Source organism: Electrona antarctica (assembly GCF_951216825.1).
Source record: "Electrona antarctica genome assembly, chromosome: 2".
NCBI classification, from domain to species: Eukaryota; Metazoa; Chordata; class Actinopteri; order Myctophiformes; family Myctophidae; genus Electrona; species Electrona antarctica.
Window position 1 is genome coordinate 15,742,974 of NC_136807.1, and position 23,995 is coordinate 15,766,968.

General features: G+C 42.3%; 1 pseudogene across 1 annotated transcript in view; it reads left to right on the forward strand.

The window, feature by feature from the left end:
* Nucleotides 1-23,995, forward strand: part of LOC306932278 — a 65,460-nt pseudogene that overhangs the window by 21,491 nt on the left and 19,974 nt on the right. Inside the window, exon 2 of the transcript in view lies at nucleotides 8,972-9,539. The product of the transcript in view is annotated as an uncharacterized misc_RNA (transcript). The remainder of the gene's footprint in view (nucleotides 1-8,971; nucleotides 9,540-23,995) is intronic.

Sequence of the window (23,995 nt, forward strand, 5' to 3'; positions counted from 1 at the left end):
TAGTGAATACAAGTGGTCCAAGGGATGAGCCTTGAGGCACGCCTCGTTCCTGAACTGTCAGATCCGATTTACAACCTTGTATAACGACACATTGCTTTCTTCATAACCGAGTGCACCAGTCTAGCCTGGGAGCGTCTATTGAGCAACATTCAACGTCATTTCCAGTTCCAGTTGGGACGTCATCCAAAGTGTTCCCCCTCCAAACGTGAATTAATTAATTCATTAATGAAACGTCTTAATTTAAATCAATGATTCCAATTCAAACCAAAGATTATGTTTTTGACAGGTCCCATCGCTAGTCGCGTTAGAAGTAATCATACCTCCGTTGGTTGTCGATCTCCTCGATGGTCTTTTGGCTACATGCTAGGTGCAAGGTGGCACTAACCAAGATGGCGCCGTGCCACCTTGAAATGGGCTCTGAAGCTGCAAATCGCTGGGTGCATTGATTTAATGGTTCCAAATGACGCTGGGCGATAGATAAGAGTGTTAAAGACCCAGTGAAATGAAAAATAAGTTTTTCAAACTTTTGGACCACATCCGTGGTCATCATATGGGCATACCTATAACAATGGATGCCAAAGAAATGGGAACATTTTCATTTTTATATAAAAAGTCCATAAAAATGGAATTTTAATGACTTCCTGAAAACGAAAACGTACTGCGTGATGACGTGTCGAGGCCCACATCAATAAAAGCCAATGAAAATGAAGCTCACCGTTTGATTCCCATTGCTGCATTGTCCTCCAAACACAGCTGGTTTTGATTACAAACTACTATTAATCCCATTCAAGATGACATCCATGATCCAGACAGTGTATTACTCGGTTTAAACTTAATCATCACGCTAAAATATGTATCTGAAAACATTATAGGGTAGAAATGGCCGACTATCTGACTTGTAAACAAACACACTATATGCGTCCTGCATCTAGCATAGCTACCGTCCCATCGCCTGAAGGGATGTGACGCTCTGATTGGTTCAGAAACTTCAGATCTAGCGTTTCAAGCTGAAACTTCAAAATAAAATGCCCAAATTAACCATTTCACCACGTCTTTAAAAGCAGGCATTGGTCTCTAGGGTTCGTTTTGTTTCGAGTTTGGCAGCAAATATTGTGTTGACTGCATTGCTGAACTGCATTTGTACGCATGATGTTCTCCATGTGTCCAAATGAGAGAAGAGTCATGCAGGCTTTTGATTTACAGCCGTTTAAAAATGTACCTAACCAAAGTCAGTCGTGTTGACATGCCCTGCATGTAACAAATACGTTTCACTTTTGCATTCCCCAAATAAAATAATAATGAAATTGGCATATTTAATTAGCATTTAAATATCTGTAACCCCCCCCCCCCCCACACACACACACACACACACACACACACACACACACACACACACACACACACACACACACACACACACAAAATTGAATGTGAATTTTGAGGTCTACTGACTTCACACTGTCAGTAAAGTCATTACCTGGCCATTATCTGTTCACCCCGGCCTAGACCTTCACACTCTCTCTCTCTTTCTCTCTCTCTCTCTCTCTCTTTCTCTCTCTCTCCCCATCTATTACTCATTCATTCCACTCCCTTCATGCCTAAACTTGTTTACTGCTCTCCCTTTTCTCACAAACACTCATTTAATTCTCTTCTTGCCTGAACCCTCCGTTTCAGCTCTCATTTATTTAATGTGTTTCTCTCCCTCCTCATCTAACTCCCCAGGCTGATCATCACTGATAGGAATTTCAATTAAAAGTGCTGAGCATGAGGCAACGACAGAGGGGCGTTTTCACATTTCACTCTATACTCGCCTCAGGCATTCTCCTCTGCTTCACAGTTTTCATTCATTCATTCATTCATTCATCCATCCATCCATCCATCCATCCATCCATCCATCCATCCATCCATCCATCCATCCATCCATCCATCCATCCATCCATCCCTTCCCTTCCCTTCCCTCCCCTCTCCTCTCCTCTCCTTTCCTCTCCTTTCCTTGCCTTGCCTTGCCTTGCCTTGCCTTGCCTTGCCTTGCCTGCACCTCTCTCAACATTTTCCTCTCCTCTCCTGAATGTTACCAGTTTTCCATTTGAACAGTTTCCCAGCAGCAGTCATTTATCAGACATTTGCTGCTTTCATTGCTGAACTCAAGCCAATCGCAGCTCCGTCATGCAGTCAGTCAGTCAGTCAGTCAGTCAGTCAGTCAGTCAGTCAGTCAGTCAGTCAGTCAGTCAGTCAGCTTTCACATTTCTGCTAAGAAGCAAGTTTGATCAATTAAGTTGAGTTTACAAATAAAAGGTGGATTGGAAGGTGGAGTATTATACTCACTTTTTCATCACTTCCAAATCGATTCGACCGAATCGACTGTTAAGCATTTGAAAATTGTGAGCCACTACTCAGTCAGTCAGTCAGTCAGTCAGTCAGTCAGTCAGCTACCAGCCACAGACCACAATTTGTATCTGCGTAAGATTTATGAGCGTTTATGTGTGTGTGTGTGTGTGTGTGTGAGTTATGAACAGTGACTTTTCCGAAAGTACAAAAGTGTGTGGTATCAAAATGTACTTAAAGCCTACCAAAAGTAGAAAGTACTCCTTATGCAGAATGTCCTGTTTCACAAGTTTTAAATGTATGAAATGTATACAAATACTTTGAAAATAGATGCAACGCATATTGTGAGCTTGTAGAACGGCTATTTTCAAATGGCTGAAATGTATAGGGCTGGTTAGTGGTTAATGTATGTTTTGTAATGATAATATATCCAAAGTAACTATAGTAACCAATAAGACGCACTGAGGGCAAGAAGCGTGCACACATGCACATGCATGCACCTGGGTGACGGCAGACTGCTGGGCGAGCGCTGGCGCTTTGGCATGGAGGGTCAGATCAACATATGGAATACATTCTGTACTGGCCATATATGGAGCGTGTCTCGAGTGTACAGGGTTTGATGAGGTCAGATCAACATAATGGAATGTCAGAACTGGTCAGCTCCATATATGGAGATCTAAGGGTGGCAGCTGGCGCAGTGTCTTGAGTGTGCAGGATTTGATGAGGGCCCAGGTATAGGGTCGGGCTATCATTTTCGGGCCTGTTGAGAACTCTAGTTTTTGCTGGGTGCGGCTGCACTAATAACTTTGGGGCGGGCCCGTCTAGATCGAGTTTGAATGGACAGGTATCAGTCAAAGAGGAAGGACGGGTGGGGAGGGATTAATGTCAGAACAGGTCAGCTCCATATATGGATATATAAGGGTTTGAGGTTTGAGGTCAGATGTAGAGTTGCTGGCTGGCTAAATATGTAGATCTAGGTGATGATCCAGTCTTCTCCATGTATGGCTATCCAGGGTTTGATGAGGTCAGTGTCGTGATCTTCATAGACGGCCATATTTGGAGCGTGTCACGTGGCGTTATGGATTGACGGCCATATATGGAGGTGTGAGGCGTCACGAGGCGTGACGTGTCACGAAGCGTGATGGACTGACGGACATAATAGGCGTAGGAGTAAAAGTACAATATTTGCCTTTGAGATGTAGTGGAGTAAGTAAAAGTACTGAAATTTGGAAATACTCAATAAAAATCTCGCAAAAAGAAAAGATAGAATAATCATAACAGATAAGAGTGATGAATGGAGTGAAAAGAGATGAAGAGTGTATCTCTCTCTCTCTCTCTCTCTCCATCTATGACCAATGAAACATGTTGTTGTGATGATGGTCCTTCTTCACACTTCCTGGTTTAATGGAGTCTCACTGTAGCAGCGAGGAGGAGACAAACAGGCCAAGTAAGAGTATAAAACGGCTGGATGTGGTGCAGAGGAAAGGCGGCGTGTGTGTGTGTGTGTGTGTGTGTGTGTGTGTGTGTGTGTGTGTGTGTGTGTGTGTGTGTGTGCGTGCGTGCGTGCGTGCGTGCGTGCGTGCGTGCGTGCGTGCGTAAGAGAATTAAATGGTCCATAAAGAGACAATTCTATCAGTGTATCTGAGTGTAAGGAAGATACAGGAATATAGAGCTCTGGTCCATAGCGTTAAAGACTTCTCCTTAACGCTATGGTACTTTCAACTTCCTGCGCTCGCATGAAAGACTCTTTCACTACTCACCAATACAAACTTTACAAAGACGGTGTTGTGGAGTCCCTGGGCACACTCTGACACCCTAAAATATATACCTAGAAAAGAAAATATTTCACCGGAAGGAAAAATCTGGTCAATAGGATTTTCTATTGATTAGATCTGTAGAGGGCGCAGTGGAGAAAACATATTTTTTCTTCAGTTGAAATTGTTTATTTTGTAACCAAAATGTTATGTCCACTAGGGAAAGTCGCCTTTCTTCACCACAAAAACATCTTTGTATTGGAGTCTTTAAGGATATGGACCAGAGCTACTTCTACTTCCTACTCCGGAGAGTAGGAAGTAGAAGTTTGGTTTGATTTAACAGGGATTCTTTTTTTGTACATTATGAATTATAAATTATAAAGTACCGGTACATAAATTAGGCATCTAAATTTGCATACATCCTTAAAAACCTTCTTCTTTTTTGGAACTTTCGTTTACAAATGTGTCTCCATGGTCGCACACGCACAGGCACGCAGCATGTGCGTACAATATTAACTGTAAAGGAGTGATCCACGGAGCGCATATCAGGCTGGGTTTCCTAGCTAGAGCTTGCAAGTCATGGAAAGCAGCTGTCAGGACTAGAGGAAGTTGCAGGGGGATTTCCGAGATTAGCCGCGCAATTACAGTCATGCACACATACCGGTATGCACTCTGACAGGGGCAGAGATAATAAAACACTCTTTAGCACCTTTCATGTTTGAAATGCACGAGGAAAGAAAATAATATAAAGAGTAAGTATTGCCAATGGAGGAAGAACCAAACATGACAGTGAAATCCCTTTGGCTACTGTGGAACACAGGGGTTGGGTTACTGTGGAACACAGGGGTTGGGTCATTAAAGCTGTGTGCGACGGTGATGAATGTCCCCCAGTGTAACACTTGGAGAATCGGTGTAAACACAGACAGAAGAGGGCTGGTACCGTTATTCTGGGCGGAAGCCTCTGTCTGCCTCTAGTTCTCCCAGCACGGTCTGTCTGTCTGTCTGTCTGTCTGTCTGTCTGTAACACTCTTCACAGCTCAACTGAGTTCCATATCTCTCTTATTCTCTATCTATCTGTCTCTCTCTTAATTCTTGTCTGTTCTTGTCACTCTGACAGTTCTAAGAAGTTTGTCCTGACTTGAAAGTTGTTGTTGTTCAGTCAATCCCCCCCCCACACACACACACGCACACGCACACACGCGCGTGTCACACACACACACACACACACACACACACACACACACACACACACACACACACACACACACACACACACACACACACACACTCACTCTGAGGCATCCAACACAAAGGTAGAGAGACACACAGTACAGCTAGGCACTCTATGCCTATTATATGCTCTCTCTGTGTGTGTGTGTGTGTGTGTGTGTGTGTGTGTGTGTGTGTGTGTGTGTGTGTGTGTGTGTGTGTGTGTGTGTGTGTGTGTGCGACGCACGCACGCACGCACGCACGCACGCACGCACGCACGTATGTAAGTATGTATGTACGAATGTACGTATGTACGTATGTATGTATGTATGTATGTATGTATGTGAATATGTGTTTGACTCTGTGGTTTATGTTAAGGATGCTTAGGCTATTTCATACTCATTCATAATCATGTTACTTTGTTGTGTCTCAAAGTGTACTCAGGTTTATAATTATTATTATTATTGCTCATTAACAACATTAACGACATTCACTCGGGTACCCACAGGCAGTACACGCACATTAATTATTACAACCCTGTATTAATTTGGCAACTCATTCTAAGGAGAGAAGGAGAAAGTGTGGACTCTACTAGAGAGAGAGAGAGAGAGATAGAGAGAGAGAGAGAGAGAGAGAGAGAGAGAGAGAGAGAGAGAGAGAGAGAAGAAATGAAGAACGCATCCGTTGCTGCCCAGAAAGCCTGTATTAACCTCATAAATCTAGATTTAACGTTCCAATTTGGTGAATGGTAATGCCATATTGTGGACCAAATTAAATGAAGTAAATGTATTAATTAAATAGGCTAATAGAATAACGAATAGCAGGGAATACATATACAGTATGGAACACTGTGTTTGGGTTTGTCCCAACCAAAATACAGAGTGGTGGCATCCAAACCGAAGCTTAAGAGACATAAGAAGACATTCTGAAGGCAGCATATACGCATCAGCGCAACCAGTTTGGGCTAAAGGAAACTAATTGATTTGTTAGCATTGCCAACCTTAATATTTTACAAATAAGCGGCATGTAAAATAAAATAAATCACACCCGTGTAAAGTGAGGGGCGTTCTTATCATTATACATCATCATACACATACCTGTACATCATCTCATGAACAACTGAAGTTACAGTATGTGATTGGTTAGCCGATTTGCTCATCATTTAATGTTTGTGTTGCCACAAATGTACGTCTTATTTGAGGCACATATGACCTAATTTCTCCTTTCATTGTCAACGGCAAATATGAGACGTGTGGGGACAAAAGCTGTATAGGAGAGGCTCTTATCGTCGTACATCATCATGACGTAACATGACGATTTGCTCAGACACATATTATGACGTAAATTCTCCTTTCATTGTCAATGGCATTTAATGTTTGTGTTTAATAGCACAAAAAGCCGATTTACTCAGACATATATGACATAAATTCTCCTGTCATTGTCAATGGCAAATGTGACACGAGTTAGGATAAAAAGCTGTATATAGCGCCCTCAAAAAATCACACTCGTGAAGTGAGGGGCACTCTTATACATCATCACATTCCGGCCGATCACTTGGCGTTCTCACTTTTCTGCCCTTACTTTATCCTGACTTTTTAAGCCCTCAACCAATCAAATCATCGCTATGGGGGTACACACAGACACACAAGGCTGGGTATAGGAAACGAAATAGCATCAAATCAAGAGCAGGTTAGGGCTTTGCTTTTGATGCAGTCATTTCATAGGAATTCTCATTTTCAAAGTCTCATTAATGAATGAACATAAATAGGAAATAATTGCTTCCCGTGGGAGTGAGCTGATCCTTATGAAATGATTATTTTTATTTTCCATTTCCCAAACTGTAACAGCTATCTTCGCTAGACCGGTGGTGGAGACAAAATCCAGAAACAAATCCAGAAAAGTCCAGGAAAATAAATTTGACGAACCTTTACTGTGTATCCACAATATTCAACTATTTACTGCTACCAGTCTATTCACAAACTAATCACCACTTTATTATTGTATGCTAGCTGTCTATCCACAAGTCTATTCTGTTCACCTTTACTGTACGCTATACCAGTCTATCACCACGCCCATCCTATGTGCCAAGTGCCAACACATCCGGTCTAAAAGAGAGAAAAAAATAAAATAAAAAAACAGTCCTCCATCTTGTCAAAGTCAGAATTAGACAGCATGTAAAGATTATGAACACATTGTAATACATCCAGACTTAACAGTTCAGATACATTAACATTAGGCTATACTTATTCTAAATTAGCAGGACTGTGTGTGTGACAATTATCCCAGTTTGCTTGACGCTAATGTGAGAGAGAGAGCGAGAGAGAGAGCGAGAGAGAGAGAGAGAGAGAGAGAGAGATGTGCGTGTCTGCAGCTGTGGTAGCCTGGTTCCAGCCCATAGACCCCACCCACTCCACTGAGTGAACTCTCAGTTTCAGTCTGAGCAGGGTACAGGCTACAGCTGTGGTAAATGGTAATAATCAATGATGGCGATATAAAGTTTGTCTTTAATTGTTCAACTCGATTTGTGTCTGTTTTGAACCTGCTAATTGAAATTCTCTCCAGAGGAGTGAGGGAGAACAACATTAGAGGAATATTAGATTGTTGACAACAGTTCTCTGCCAGCCTTAAATCATTTGTTACAGTCCCCAGGCTGAGATTTGCACCAGTGTAGTATACCCCCAGGACAGCTGTGTGTGTGTGTGTGTGTGTGTGTGTGTGTGTGTGTGTGTGTGTGTGTGTGTGTGTGTGTGTGTGTGTGTGTGTGTGTGTGTGTGTGTGTGTGTGTGTGTGTGTGCGCGTGCGCGCGCGTGTCTGTGTGCGTGTACCTGTTGTCTTCCTGACAAACTGTCTGTGTGTGTGTGCGTGCGTGCGTGCGTGTGTGTGCGCGTGTGCGTGTGTGTGTCTGTGTGCGTGCACCTGTATATAATGTTGTCTTCCTGACAAACTGTGTATGTGTGCGTGTGCGTGTGCGTGTGCGTGCGTGTGCGTGCGTGCGCATGCGTGCGTGCGTGCGTGCGTGCGTGCGTGTGTTGCTGAATTGCCTCAGACCTTTCTTTTCTTGTGATGCTGCCACGCTGTGTTGACGCCTGTGGTCGTTGTCAGGTCTCTTGCAAATGCATTAGTCATCATTCAGGTGGTTTTAATGTTGTTGTTCACTCTGTAGCCTTTTTGCTGCATGGCATTCCGTTCTAGATTGAATAAGCCCTGCCCTGTCTTACTTGCCTTGCTTACTTAGGTAAATCTTTACCTTTCAGAGTTAAACTAACACTGAGGACATACAGTATACATGGGTAATGTTTGGAATTATATAAACGTGAGCTAAGCTAAGAGCATTCTCGGTGGAAGAATAGTTCAATTTGACACTAACTTTCTGGGCATGTGCGATAAATAAGTTTATGCCATACCTACATAGCTATGAATTTGACTATGGATTAAGTGTAGCAGAAAACAGCACATTACAGGTAAACGGTGGTCTTATTTTACCTTCCACAGACCAGAAGACAGAGCGCACTGGCCATGCACGTTCAGGTGTTTAGACAGATATCTCATGTTGTGTTTATGGTTCTCTCTCATGCCCTCTCATGCAACCTCGTAAATCGTAAACGTCGCAAATCTCGTAGCATTTGACTAACGGCTAGTGCAAATTAAATCTGAAAGATGTCCTCTTTCTGTTTGTCTCCCAGGGGTCCGATGGGGAGCCCCAAGCCAGGAATGCAGCAGGGTGGCTACGGAGGAGGGATGGGAGGAGGAGGAGGAGGAGGAGGGACAGGAGGAGGTATTGGAGCAGGGATGGGCTCTCGAGCCGGGGAACCATACCGCCTTGCCACCCATGAGAGCCCCACTCCCCCAAGACAGATGCAGTCCGGCTCGTTTACAGGCCCTGGGCAAGGCCCAGGTTCTGGGCCTGGCCTGGGCCAAAGCCACGGTCCAATGGGAGGGTCCATGACACATGGAGGCCCGAGCCCCGGCCAGCATGCGTCACGTCGAAACCTCCAGGTGGACTTCTCCGGTTCGGGCGGATCCAGGACAGGTCGGTCTCCCTCCGCGTCACCAGACCGCGGAGTGACCCCCACCTCGCCCTACTCGCTTCCCCAGATCGCTCCCATGCCGAGCAAGAAGCTTGTCTGCCCCGTCTGCACCACCACAGAGCTAACCAACCCACCTGCAGTGCCCAACTACAACACCTGCACCCAGTGTAAGGCCACGGTCTGCAACCAGTGTGGCTTCAACCCCAACCCACATCTCACTGAGGTAAAGATGTCTGTGTGTGTGCATGTGTGACACACGTCTGTTGTTGCATAAGTACACCAGTATACATCTAAGAAAGGAAAAGGCAAGGAAAGGATGATTTTATTTTATTTATTTTTGCGGAAGTAATGGTGAACACAAGAGACGGACCGAAGTAAGAGATAAACTAGGTCAAGACAGAAAGAGAGAGTATGTTTTGTTTCATATGTAATGTTCAGTCATGTGTAGAAAGTGAACGCTACTGCATGTGCTAGGCTACTGTGTTCTGTTCAGCAGTTACACTGAATACAACGCAATAGCAATATGTGCTTCCACGTAAACTTCATGCCGAATTTACACCAAATTCACACAAGCGGTATGATGCTTCAGCTTTCTGAGAAAGAAGTGAGGTTCCAAGCATTGAGTGGCCGCCGCCTTCACCACTGTGGCAGGAGGTAGAGCAAGACAAAAGCAGTGAAGTCCACTAAAAATGACTTCAGTTTTTTTTTTTTTTTTATCCTTTATTTACCCAGGGAAGTAGCTGAGCACAGGTGCTCATTTTCAGCAACGCCCTGCACATAGAAACACACAGACAGACACACACACGCACACACACATTAAAACCTGGGAGCTGACCAGTACAACCACAGTCTTATACTGTTTGTCCACTAAGCAGCTCCAGGGGGAGCAGTTGGGGGTTCAGTGCCTTGCTCAAGGGCACTTCAGCGGTGTTGGGTGAGTGATGACAATCACTTCCCCACCCAGATTTGTCCTGCCCGTCCGGGGAATTGAACCGGCAACCTTTCGGCAACAAGGGTGCTCCTCTAGCCCTTAGGCCACCGCTGCCCCGGTTTGCCGTCTACCGCTTGCCTGAGCCCGTGTGAATGCAGCATATTCAGTGTTGAGAAATGGAAGGTAGAGCAAGAAGGAAAAAAAGGATGCAAGGAAAGAATTGAGGATGCAGTAAGCCTGCTGTGGTTTAGAGGCTGTAGAGGAAACAACGGATTTAATGAGGTTGGAGGTAGGGAAGGGCTCGGGGACTTAGGGATGTACACATGGGGTCAAGGAGAGAGGGATGTGTTGGAGAGGTTAATCGTGTCTTTGAAGGAGAAGTCAATCCTTGGCTTTATAGTCTCTGGTTCACAGTGTCTGACCTGAGTCAAGTATCAGACATTATGAACTGTCTGGAAGGGAGGGGTTCCCTCTCTGTCCTCTCTGTGGGGTGGAGTTTAATTTTGGTATTATTATTATCTGTCTCTGCTAAGTTGTTGCTATGTTCTTCTAACTAGCAGACCATGCACCTGTCCAATTCATTACAAAGAAATTCAGTCGAAAGATCGATCGTGCCTGACGCCTTTGGACTATGTACTTTTCATTGTTCAGTATACATTTTATTTGTTGTTTGGTAGTTCAGTAGCATATGCATTCGCTCATTGGTGTGTGTGTGTGTGTGTGTGTGTACAGTACTGTACAGTACTGTATGTGTGCTCCATGGTTAATAACACCGGATGATGCTAATGAAGTGGCAGGCCTGATAAGCTCCACACTGAGGGATTTAGACTAGACAGTCTGATATATTAACAAACACACACACACACACACACACACACACACACACACACACACACACACACACACACACACACACACACACACATGAATCAATGAACCCATAAATACAGTATGTGCGTGGCATACGCATACAGGCTGATAAATGAACACATAAATTCACACACACGCATGCTGATAACACACACACACACACACACACACACACACACACACACACACACACACACACACACACACACACACACACAGTCACACACACACGCACACACTGTTCAGTTTAATTCATGCAGGCTTACTTTGTAGTGTACTGTAATATATTATGGTGTTATTTAATTAATGGAACCACCTGGGATTTCACTAAAAACAGAATGCAAATTAGTTTAACATTGACAAGTCAACATGCAACACGATTACCCATAAGCTAACATAATGTAACCTACTGTATCCTAACGCAATGTAACGCAAGTTAATGTAACCTAATGCAACATAGCTTATTGAAGGGTAACCAATTATGCCATGCGTTTTTTAATGCAATTTATCACACGGCTTGATTTAATGCATGATTCTGATTGGTCAGTCACTGAATTCTGCTGTGTGTTATTTGTCGATAATGACTGCTGGGCTCAATAACAAACTGCTGTCTAATCAAAGGCTCACCTGCTGCGCTTCTTGATTTTTGTCGTAACCAACATGGCAGCCATAAAAAAACACACAATGTCGTTTACAGCCAAACATGGCTGTCAAGAATGTGTTTGAAAACACTTCGAGAGAAATGGACAATGCAGTATAAGTGAAAAATGTATTCTATTTGATAAATTACTTGTTTTCCGAGGCGACACGTTGCACTGACTGGACACACCGTGACCTGGCATAAATTAATAGAATACTTTGATTAACGTAAGCAATGATGCCTTGGTTGTTACTTTTGGGTTAATTTATTCATTTTCTATATTAAGTAGCCATCTTATAAGCAGGATAATTGATGGCCTTATTTCTCAACAATAACCGGTTGGCCTTCAAGAATTATCCCTTGCATAACAACCTAATGTAACGTAACACACAATATAATATAATAATGCAACACATCTTTCTGTGTGACAGTACCACACACAGAGTCATAACAACCTAATGTAACGTAACACACAATATAATATAATAATGCAACACATCTTTCTGTGTGACAGCACCACACACACACAATATAATACAAGTAAGACGCGCGAACGCGGGAAGCGAACGCAGCTCGTAAATTGCAATAACAATTAGAATAAATTACGTACTTTTTTAAGGTTTTTTTTTAAGTTCTCTTTTTCTTTTTTTTTAAGATTTTTTTTAAGATTTTTTTTTAAGTTAAGTTTTTTTTTAAAGTTTTTTCTTTTTAAGTTTTTTCTTTTTAAGTTTTTTCTTTTTAAGTTTTTTTTTTAAGTTAAGTTTTTTTTTTAGTTAAGTTTTTTTTTAAATGTTTGCTTTTTAAGTTTTTTTTTTAAGTTAAGTTTTTTTTAAGTTAAGTTGTGTGTGTGTGTGTGTGTGTGTGCGTGCATGTGTGTGTGTGTGTGTGTGTGTGTGTTTTTGTGTGTGATACAGCTGCGCCCTCTGGTGGTGGACGGGTGGTGTTACAGCGTGACACACAGACACACACACACACACAACTTAACTTAAGTTGACAGACAGACAGACATGATCTGCTGGGTCTCATAGTAAATGCTCACTGCGTTCGCAATAATAATGCAACACATCTTTCTGTGTGACAGTACCACACACAAAGTCATAACAACCTAATGTAACGTAACACACAATATAATATAATAATGCAACACATCTTTCTGTGTGACAGCACCACACACACAATATAATATAATAATGCAACACATCTTTCTGTGTGACAGCACCACACACAAAGTCAAAGCCACCCACAGAAATGCACGTCATGGCTCTATTAATTCTGAACTCTTATTAACACGCACAGGTTTTTCCCATCTCCTCTGATCAAATCAGTGTCCTCTCTGTCAGTGTATAATACAATAAACAGCCTCTAGATGCCACATTGTGTTAGATTGTTACAGTACTAGGGGAATTACTCAGATGACAGAGGTTATATAATGTACCGTAACATACAGTACACACACACATACACACCCACACATGCACATGCACGCACACACACATAAACACACACACACACGGCCACACATGCACACGCACACGCGCACGCACGCACGCACGCACGCACGCACGCACGCACGCACGCACGCAAACTAGTAGCCAGTTAGTGCACTGACAACATGGTCCATGTGAGTCGTGAGGAGTTCAAGTCCCACAGGTTAAATTTGATCATGTCTGATAATACTCAATGTCCTCTCTGTATTTCAGTAACCTAATAAACAGTGATAATACTCAATGTCCTCTCTGTATTTCAGTAACCTAATAAACAGTGATAATACTCAATGTCCTCTCTGTATTTCAGTAACCTAATAAACAGTGATAATACTCAATGTCCTCTCTGTATTTCAGTAACCTAATAAACAGTGATAATACTCAATGTCCTCTCTGTATTTCAGTAACCTAATAAACAGTGATAATACGCAATGTCCTCTCTGTATTTCAGTAACCTAATAAACAGTGATAATACTCAATGTCCTCTCTGTATTTCAGTAACCTAATAAACAGTGATAATACTCAATGTCCTCTCTGTATTTCAGTAACCTAATAAACAGTGATAATACTCAATGTCCTCTCTGTATTTCAGTAACCTAATAAACAGTGATAATACTCTATGTCCTCTCTGTATTTCAGTAACCTAATAAACAGTGATAATACTCAATGTCCTCTCTGTATTTCAGTAACCTAATAAACAGTGATAATACTCAATGTCCTCTCTGTATTTCAGTAACCTAATAAACAGTGATAATACTCAATGTCCTCTCTGTATTTCAGTAACCTAATAAACAGTGATAATACTCAATGTCCTCTCTGTATTTCAGTAACCTAATAAACAGTGATAATACTCAATGTCCTCTCTGTATTTCAGTAACCTAATAAACAGTGATAATACTCAATGTCCTCTCTGTATTTCAGTAACCTAATAAACAGTGATAATACTCAATGTCCTCTCTGTATTTCAGTAACCTAATAAACAGTGCCAGACACTAAACCTTAGCCTGGCTCTGATTACATACTGTACGTCACACAACATTTAAGGGAACTCTACCAAACGCTGATATTGTGTCATGAACACCAGATGTGTTCTGCTCTACTGAAGGCACTGGCTGCTTTCAGTAGAGCAGAACACATTTGGTGTTCATGAAAACACATTTAGAGTTATTTAGAGCTCATACAACTGTCAGTATCAATTGTTTTGCAATCTCTTTATTTTATCAGCTAACAGGGTTGATCAACCAACAGATGCTGGAACACTTCGACACTTGCACAAACACACTTTTGCAACACTTTTTCCTAATTGACTGACCTTAAAAATGTTGAAATTAATTAACAAGAGCTTACTAAATAATAAAAACATCCAGTGGAACATAATGTAGATTATTTTGTTCATTTCCTGAAAGGTACACTAATGGTTTTGGACATACTTATAAATAAGGTAAGGCAACTTGTCATTAAGTTAGACCTTAAAGTCCTAATTTCAGCTCACTTGGTAACAGGGTTTCCGTGATCGCCTCATGGGACTCTACCCATTGTCTCTGAAACATACAATCCAGTCACTGTTACCACAACAATTACTGTAGGCCTACCTTGTTTCTCAAATCACGGATTAAAACTGTATTACTGTATATCTAATAATCCTTGTCCATGTACTGTCCTGGTAATCTAATAAAACGTACTGGGCTACAAACCTTATTAGTGTCTCATTACGTTTATATCAGCCAGCGTTTAGGGGACTTATGCACATGGCTTGACACCAATTATCAAACCCAGGAGAAGTAATAGGGAGAGATTATTTTCAGTGGATTTCATACTGTACATTTAGGAAACATGGGCTAGATACTGTTAGCCTACATGCGATCTCATCACGATGATTATATCATGCGTTGGCAGTAATGACTATGTGTGTCTATGTGTGTCTATCTGTTATGCTGTGATGTGAATTTAGCAATTTCTATAATGATGTTACAGAGAAGCCGGTCCGCACAAGATTTAAAATTATATTTAATAAAACACAAAAAATGCTGTAAACATTATAATGCTAGGAATCTGGAGTAAACCTGCGCTAATTAATATTTTGCAACTAGTACTTCTAGTATGTTTTCTGAACTATTTTGCAGACGTTGAAAAGTGAATTTAAGTTATCTTTTTAATACAAAATTGTTACTGTAAGTTGCTGTTACCGTTGAAGTAATGATTATGAATACATGCAAAATGACATTCTGACAAAAGAGTCAACACTTTTGAAATAATATTTAATTTCTGTATCCCTTCAACCTTTCATTTCATGTTTAGTCAGTCTACCAGTGTTGACAGTCTAGCACCTTAAAAGGATATATACCATGCATGTTGCAGTGATCATGAATATGAATGAGGCTTATTGAACGCCCACGAGGTGCATATCTCTCCACTGCGTCTGCTCTTCTTCTGTTAGCGGAGGCGACGATCAGAATGAGGCCAACTAACTGAGAACACAGTACAAGCAAACACTGCTAACAGTTACTCACTGTTCTCTTTGCAGCGGTATTATACACCAAGATCGACATGATTAAACCACATCAAATTGTGATGTCTGAAGAGTGGGTCACTTGGTCTAATTGCATAAACTAATTACAGTTATTGATCAGGTTTGTAGGAGCAAAATGACGTGCATCCTATGACCCTATATGGATGTCCTATGACCCTATATGGATGCGAGTATGCAGTAAACTCAGTATAGCTAACCTTCCACTTGACAATAGATTGTTGTTTGCAAAATAATTTCAAATCACTTCATACTATTGGCCATTTTGGTCAGCAATGTAAATACTGTGTTGCGTGCGTGCGTGCGTGCGTGCGTGCGTGCGTGCGTGCGTGCGTGCGTGTGAATAAATCGCACAAATAAATCACCCGTGGTGTGTAAAGGCCTTTAACGTGGGTGTTTACCTATGAGGGTATTGGACGTGGTACATTGTGATTGTGATGTTGGCTTGTGGGCCTCCTCTAGGTGCACTGTCTATCACAGAATGAATGATATGTACACAGTACCAACTGCCCGCCACGAGCCACCTCACAGCTTGAATATGCAACTACTGCAGCTCTTCCCTGGAACATTACCGGTGTCAGTCCAATCATGGACAATCACCTCCAGTCAACCAACCAATTGTTGTGGCCTGGCGGGGCGTCGTCGCCTTGCAGAGCTGCAATTTGCGGCACATGACATCGGCATACAATCTAGTATAAATTAAGTATTCATATGGTATATCTTCCCCTTCTATGGACTGTATGGATGTGTATCCTCATTGTCAGAGAGTCATTTGTCATGTAAGCCGTTGGCAGCATGGCTCCTCTCCGGCAGCCTATGTGTTGTTCAACAGACTGCGTACTAATTTTAGACCCAGCGTGCACACAGGGCTGCTAATGGAGTGGTGTATATATGTGTGTGTGTGTGTGTGTATGCGTGTGCGTGCGTGCGTGCGTGCGTGCGTGCGTGCGTGCGTGCGTGCGTGCGTGCGTGCGTGCGTGCGTGCGTTGTGTATGCACAGCGGATTAATTAGTTTCTGGAGAATTCTGCAGTTGCAGCTTCTTCAGTCCTTCTGTGCTGCTGTCTCCATTCTGTGCTGCTTGTCTCCATTCGTTGCACCTGCCTGGCTTAGGCTGTGTTAAATGCACTGTACAAGATGTATATACACGTGCATGGGTGTGCACGTAATCATGCCTGTATGCGTGTCTATGTCAATGTGCATGTAAGGTTTTCATAAAAGATGATTCTGGACGAAACCAATTACACACGCAAACACAGAATGCTATGTTTCTAGAATGACTGAGCATAGCAGATAAACGGCTGTTTTAACCCACTGTTAATGTACTGTGTCTCAATTTTATTGAAACAAATAACCCTTCCTTTGTACTTACTGCACGCACACACACACACACACACACACACACACACACACACACACACACACATACACACACGCACACACACACACACACACACACACACACACACACACACACACACACACACACACACACACACACACGCTTACATCATTTGTTTCACTTTTATCAGTGCAGATTAACATCAGCCCTTACTCCACTGTTGTTAAATCTTTCATTAAAATAAATAAGCCTGCATGTGTACTGACTGCTTAGGCTAGCATTTAGTAATGTGAGCAAGTGTGAATGTACTGTACTGATATACAGGAGATCAGTTACATTCAACATCATATCATATTTACACTGCCTCAATTTGTCTTACAAGTTAGATAACAATACAGTATACTGCACACAGATCAACCATAACTAACATAACCATAACAATACAGTATACTGCACACAGATCAACCATAACTAACATAACCATAACAATACAGTATACTGCACACAGATCAACCATAACTTTCCTATCGTGCACATTTACAGTACAAGCTAGTACAAGCTAAGTAATCTGACAGCGGGTACAATGGGTACAAAAGGTACAATGGGTACTACAAAAGGTAGAATGGGTACTCTGACAATGAGTCCAACAGGTATTGCTGTTAACTGGAGTGGCGGGCATTTCCAATGGGAATCGTTCCCAACAGGCTTTGTCTTACTTCCCTTCTCTTAGTTGGTGGTGGGGTACGAGTTGAAAATCGTGGACGGGTTAAAAAAAAGAATGATCTGGCCTGGGCCGCGGCTGAGTGGTCCAGGCACCTAGGCCTGGGCCGCGGCTGAGTGGTCCAGGCACCTAGGCCACGGCTGAGTGGTCCAGGCACCTAGGGCCACGGCTGAGTGGTCCAGGCACCTAGGCCAGTAGGCCGGTAATCCAGCTTGAGTTTGAGTCCCAAGCCTGACGACCTTTGCTGCGTGTCTTTCCCCCATTTCTCTCCCCCTTTCCTGTCAACCTATCAATAAAGGCAAAAAAGCAAAACAAATCTTTAAAAAAAAGAGTTGAGTAAGTAGGTGTTCTTTCCCCTACCTCAGCATGTTGACATGCCCTTGAGCAAAGAGCTCAGCCATGTGTACAGATGTGTGAACATATACTGTGAATTTTAATACTTTGACTATTGTGCTGTGTGTGGGGGACATTTATGTTCCCAGCGCCAGCGCTAACCTTCAGGTCTTGCATTTAGACATTTTCACAATCTGAAGGTCTTTGACAAGAAATGGCAGTCAGCTCAGAGGCATTGTGCGTTTCTGAAGCACTTTAGAACTTTCACACAGTTAAGAATTCCAGAGCTTGTCTGCTGTGTTCTGGAATGGTCTGTGTTTGCCGCAGTGGAATTCAATCAGGACAGTACTAGCATCCCTATTTGCATCCTCTCCCTCCCTGACCCCCTCCCTCTCTATCATTATTTCATAAACTCAATCATTCACTCAGTCATTTCTCACTCAATCACTGTGTTGTTTGTAATACTACAACTTCCACGGACCTCTCACAGCCTCTCACCTCTCACCAGATTTCATTTGCGCTCTCTTTCTACCTCTTTCTTTCTTTCTCTCCTTCTTGTTTCCCTCCATATTTTCATCCTTGCAATAGAGTCTGCGAACACATCCATCCAACCATCTGTCCATCCAGTTCTTGTGTTATCATTTGCACTTAACAGAAACAGAACTATTCAACCAGCTCTCTCCATCCGTCAGTCCGTCCATCTATCCAGCCCTCTCTTCATGCATCCTTTCTGTCTTCCTAACCCTGTGCAAACATCTCCTGCATCCATTAAGTAGACATTTTTAGACATTTGGCACAAACATGTTGATTTCCTCAAGGTTGCAGACAAGTGTCGTGGATCAGTGGCTGAAATGAAAAACGCAAAATGGTCAGAATAATTAAAATAAAAATGTTTTAATGAATCTCAGTTGGGCTTGATGATTGGTTGCTAAAATAACAAATGCACTGTCACTGATGAAATCAAGAAACAAGGTTTTATCGTCACTAACTTGTACAATAGCAAGCAGCGAAATGTTGTTGAAAACCTTCTTGTAACAGTTCTGGCTGCCAACAATCTTTGATAGGCTGTTTGTCCTCCAAAGCATACAGAGACAGAGGTGAGAACACTGACCTGTCTGCTACAAAGACGGACAGGAAGACAAGACAGATGAAGGAAAAAGGGTTTGGAGAGCTCAGTTTTATTGTCCCTCGAGGGGACATTTGGCTTGCAGCAAGGGCATCTACTGTATCTGTCTACAAATTCCACGAGTATCTGTCTGTCTGTTTATCTGTGTGCATGTCTGTCCTCGGGTATATACTCAAATATGGAGATGACTGATGTCACAGCACTGATGGCATACAGCAGATTTCCAAGTATTATTTTCAGTGAAGAAATGTTCTGAAGAGCGAAAACAGAAAAGTCCATAGTGTAAACCAATGAGGGACTCAGGTCATAGGGCACATGCGGTTAAAGAACCACATGGTCAAGATCGCTAGATTAGCTATTGAACTCAACTCAACTTTAAATGTCAAATCATAGGTTTACAGGTGTATGGGTGGAATTCTTTGTCCTACAAGCTTCATCATAACTTCAAGAAACATTGGAACATATAGAGAAAAAAACAAACAAACTATGCACTGAAGGTGCATTGTTTAAATAGCAGTGGGACGAGGAAGTAGAAATAGCAGCAGATGTGACTGATATGTATATGGGCCATTCTACCGGATTGGTAGATTCTACCGAATCGGTAGAAACAATTGTTTCGGTAGTGACGAAACGATTGTTTCGGTAGTGACAAAATTGGATGTTTAATGTACTTAATTCTGATTTCTATTTCATCATGTGGTCCAAAATACCAAAACAAAAAGGAAAAAGTGTGGCAGAGAGAGACAGAGTGATAATGCAGGCAAAGGAGATGGAGAGGTTTGTTGGGTCACTACAGTGCAGTTACTACCGAAACACTGGTTGTTTTGTCTAAAATCAAAGATAGTGAGTTATCAATAGAGATGGGTATCGTTAGGATTTGTGTGAGTCCGGTACCGATTCCGGTTCTGCTTATCGATTCCGGTTCTTAATGGTTCCCTATTTCGGTTCCAAAATGGTATAAAATAACTTAAATAATAGGTCAAATGAATGAATAGTGTAACATCCTCTCCTTTATTGAGCCATTTGTGGATAATATAGTGATTATTTTAAATATAATATATCTGTTCTGTATTTACCCAGGGCAATAGTGTTGTAGGCTACTTCTCTTACTACTGACAATAACAAATAAAAGTAAAAGCATGTCTGAGATCAACACACACACATGAATGAAACTGAATGAAAGACATTATACATTGAGCTGAGGTCCTAGCTGGAGCAGGTGACATTATACATTGAGCTGAGGTCCTAGCTGGAGCAGGTGACATTATACATTGAGCTGAGGTCCTAGCTGGAGCAGGTGACATTATACATTGAGCTGAGGTCCTAGCTGGAGCAGGTGACATTATACATTGAGCTGAGGTCCTAGCTGGAGCAGGTGACATTATACATTGAGCTGAGGTCCTAGCTGGAGCAGGTGACATTATACATTGAGCTGAGGTCCTAGCTGGAGCAGGTGACATTATACATTGAGCTGAGGTCCTAGCTGGAGCAGGTGACATTATACATTGAGCTGAGGTCCTAGCTGGAGCAGGTGACATTATACATTGAGCTGAGGTCCTAGGTGGAGCAGGTGACATTATACATTGAGCTGAGGTCCTAGCTGGAGCAGGTGACATTATACATTGAGCTGAGGTCCTAGCTGGAGCAGGTGACATTATACATTGAGCTGAGGTCCTAGCTGGAGCAGGTGACATTATACATTGAGCTGAGGTCCTAGCTGGAGCAGGTGACATTATACATTGAGCTGAGGTCCTAGCTGGAGCAGGTGACATTATACATTGAGCTGAGGTCCTAGGTGGAGCAGGTGACATTATAAATTGAGCTGAGGTCCTAGGTGGAGCAGGTGACATTATAAATTGAGCTGAGGTCCTAGCTGGAGCAGGTGCGTGGCAAGGCAAAAAGCACCAAGGCTTCTGAGTTTACTTGGTTGGGTTTAAATAGATTGATTGGTGTGGCTCTCTGCCTCTATCAGTTGTCCCAACTCCATAACTATAGATTTATCCTTCACCACCGTTGCCATGCGTGCGTCTGTGTGTGTGAGAGAGAGAGAGGCGGAGAGAGAGAGGAGTAAGACAGAGATAAAGGTTTGACAGAAGACATCAGTAGCCTACATATTTTCACAATGGTGACACTTGATATGAAGAACATTCCAGTCCATTTCACATTGTGCCTATTTCAATCTGTCATCATGGCTAATTAAACATCATCTTCACACATAGGCACGCAACCACCCACGCATGCACGCACGTACTGTACATGCGTTACATACACAACACACACATACAAAAACACAAACTCCCACACATGTGCACACACATTCTCACTGTGTAGTATAGGATTCGAATCGGGGCTGTCATTTTGATAGAGCTAACCTTGGCATCAGTAAACATTCTTACAGCAACTAGCATCAAATAACATAACTGAAATAATGTTCATAACATCGTAAGTCATCATAATACTGCATGATAACAACAATAAGTACCAGAACAATAAAGTACCACAGACGAAAAACAGTCTAAGTCCAAATTTCAGACTGACCCCTCCACGAAAAGGCCTCGTTGTCCTGAACCCTTATCTATCATTTATATATGGATCAATAGTGTGGACTTAGACTGTTATTCGTCTGTGGTACTCAATTATGAATGTAATGAAAGTAAATCAAATCCCTCTTCAGATACACAGCATACAGTGCATGCACAGCCTGTGGCCACCAAACTAGTCCATTTGAGCAATAAATGGTAGCTCACACCCTCCCATTCATTGATTACTGTACAATATTTTGTGCATTTCGTTTCTGAGCAGAAGTCCCAAATAAGATTAGTTGTGGATATGTTCACCTGAGCTCAAAGCCCACAGTGCCTGGAATAGTTCCTCCATCTGACAGTGACCCCACCAGTAATAGTTTCACACAGGTAACGTGCCATTCACTATCATATATACTGATATCTATCTATATATTATATCCTCTACATGAAATGCTGTGTGTCATGAGATGACCGCTGACCCAAAAGCACATAAAAAACAATAGAAAATATCTACCCATATAGCCCACAAATGTTGGAAAGCAATTGTAATGAAATCTGAAAAGTCTGACTGGTACATCTGGATCACATGACCCCAGAGATACATATGTACCAATTTGCGGGTGTTTTTTGAGTAAATCTTCAGGAGTAAAAAGTGTGTTTTGAAGAAGAAAAAAAAAAAATCACAGGACCGCGCCCACAGAAATACGCTTGCGTAATCACCCCTCAGCTTCTCTGCATGTCCAAAATAAACGCACGTTTATGTAGTGTTCTAGGGTTAATGTGTCAAGTGTGCAGGACAGGAGGGTTATGACCCAAGTGCAGATAGCAAGGCAGAGGTAGAGGAAGATCTCAAATGCAACAGATTTATTTAACAAAGACTCATGGAACAGAACACACCGAGACTTACAATAATAATCAGACAAGGAACTGACAGAACAGGGGAGTATATAAAGGCAGGGAAAAACAGGACACAGGTGAACACAACTGACAATCAACACTGGGATAGGCTAACAGGCAAACAGAACACAGGTGACTAGGGTTACACTAATACAGGGAGGTGAGACAAGGCAGGTGACAGCAAACAAGGCAGACAGGAAACACTAGGAACAAAACTACAAAATAAGAGTACACAAGAGTAGAGAAAACTCAAACTGGAACTAAGACACAATAACTAAAACCAAGAACAGGGTACACAAGAAACATAACAATGTCAACACATGTCACGGACCGTGACATAATGTGGGGCAGAGGTTCTTCCATGGCCTATTAGAGTGTGTATGAAAAGTGTCTGCTCGGTCCAACAATGTCGAAGATTATAGCTGCTCACAGACACACTGACTGAATGACGGACACACAAACGGACAGGAATGAAAATATCTTCTCCCTTTGTCTCTCCGGCCTGGCGGACGCAAAAACAAATTCTGCAATGATTGATTTGACATAGGTGACATGAGTGAGAGGATTTAGTGATTAGTGTAAATGGAGGTGATAATGATGACGGGGGAGATGACACCTATAATCATTATAATTACAGTAGCTAATGTTTGCTCGTCAGCCTTCTATTGTCTGGCTGTGTTCTGCAGCTGGCATTCCAGGCCTTATGGAAGGTTTCCAGGAACAACTCACTTTTGTTTTAGGAAAGTAGTTCTGTGGTTAAATTGTTTTTGGTTAACTCTGGAAAAATAATATACTGTAGGCCTACATAAAAACATATTAGGTTATATAGTAAGTACAGTGTAGTTGGATACACTGTTCTATAATAGCTTATGTGTACAAGTGTTTTTTCAGCCATGTGAAAGTAGGCAACAAAGTCTTATGCACACCTGATATGCTCTGAGACATGCGTAGGTAGGGCTCAATGTATTCAGAAAATATGCACAAGTGTACAAGGACCCGCACACCGTCTGCACTTGCAATCCGAACACTTTATTTAGGCCTAAATAAAGTGTTCGGATTGCAAGTGCTGAAGGTACGCTCCTCAGAATGCAGGTCTCCATCAGGTCTGGTTGACTATACTCAGGGCTGTGTCAGTCGTAAGCTGCAGGGAGAAATAGAGTTTGTACGACAAACTGTTCGCATTTGTGGCGCTTTTCTCTTTCAGCAGAAGTGAGAGCTTCTGCTGAGAGGATTCGGAGGTGTACTTTATAGAGGCACGCACGCCATCTTCTAGACGGCTCGCCTC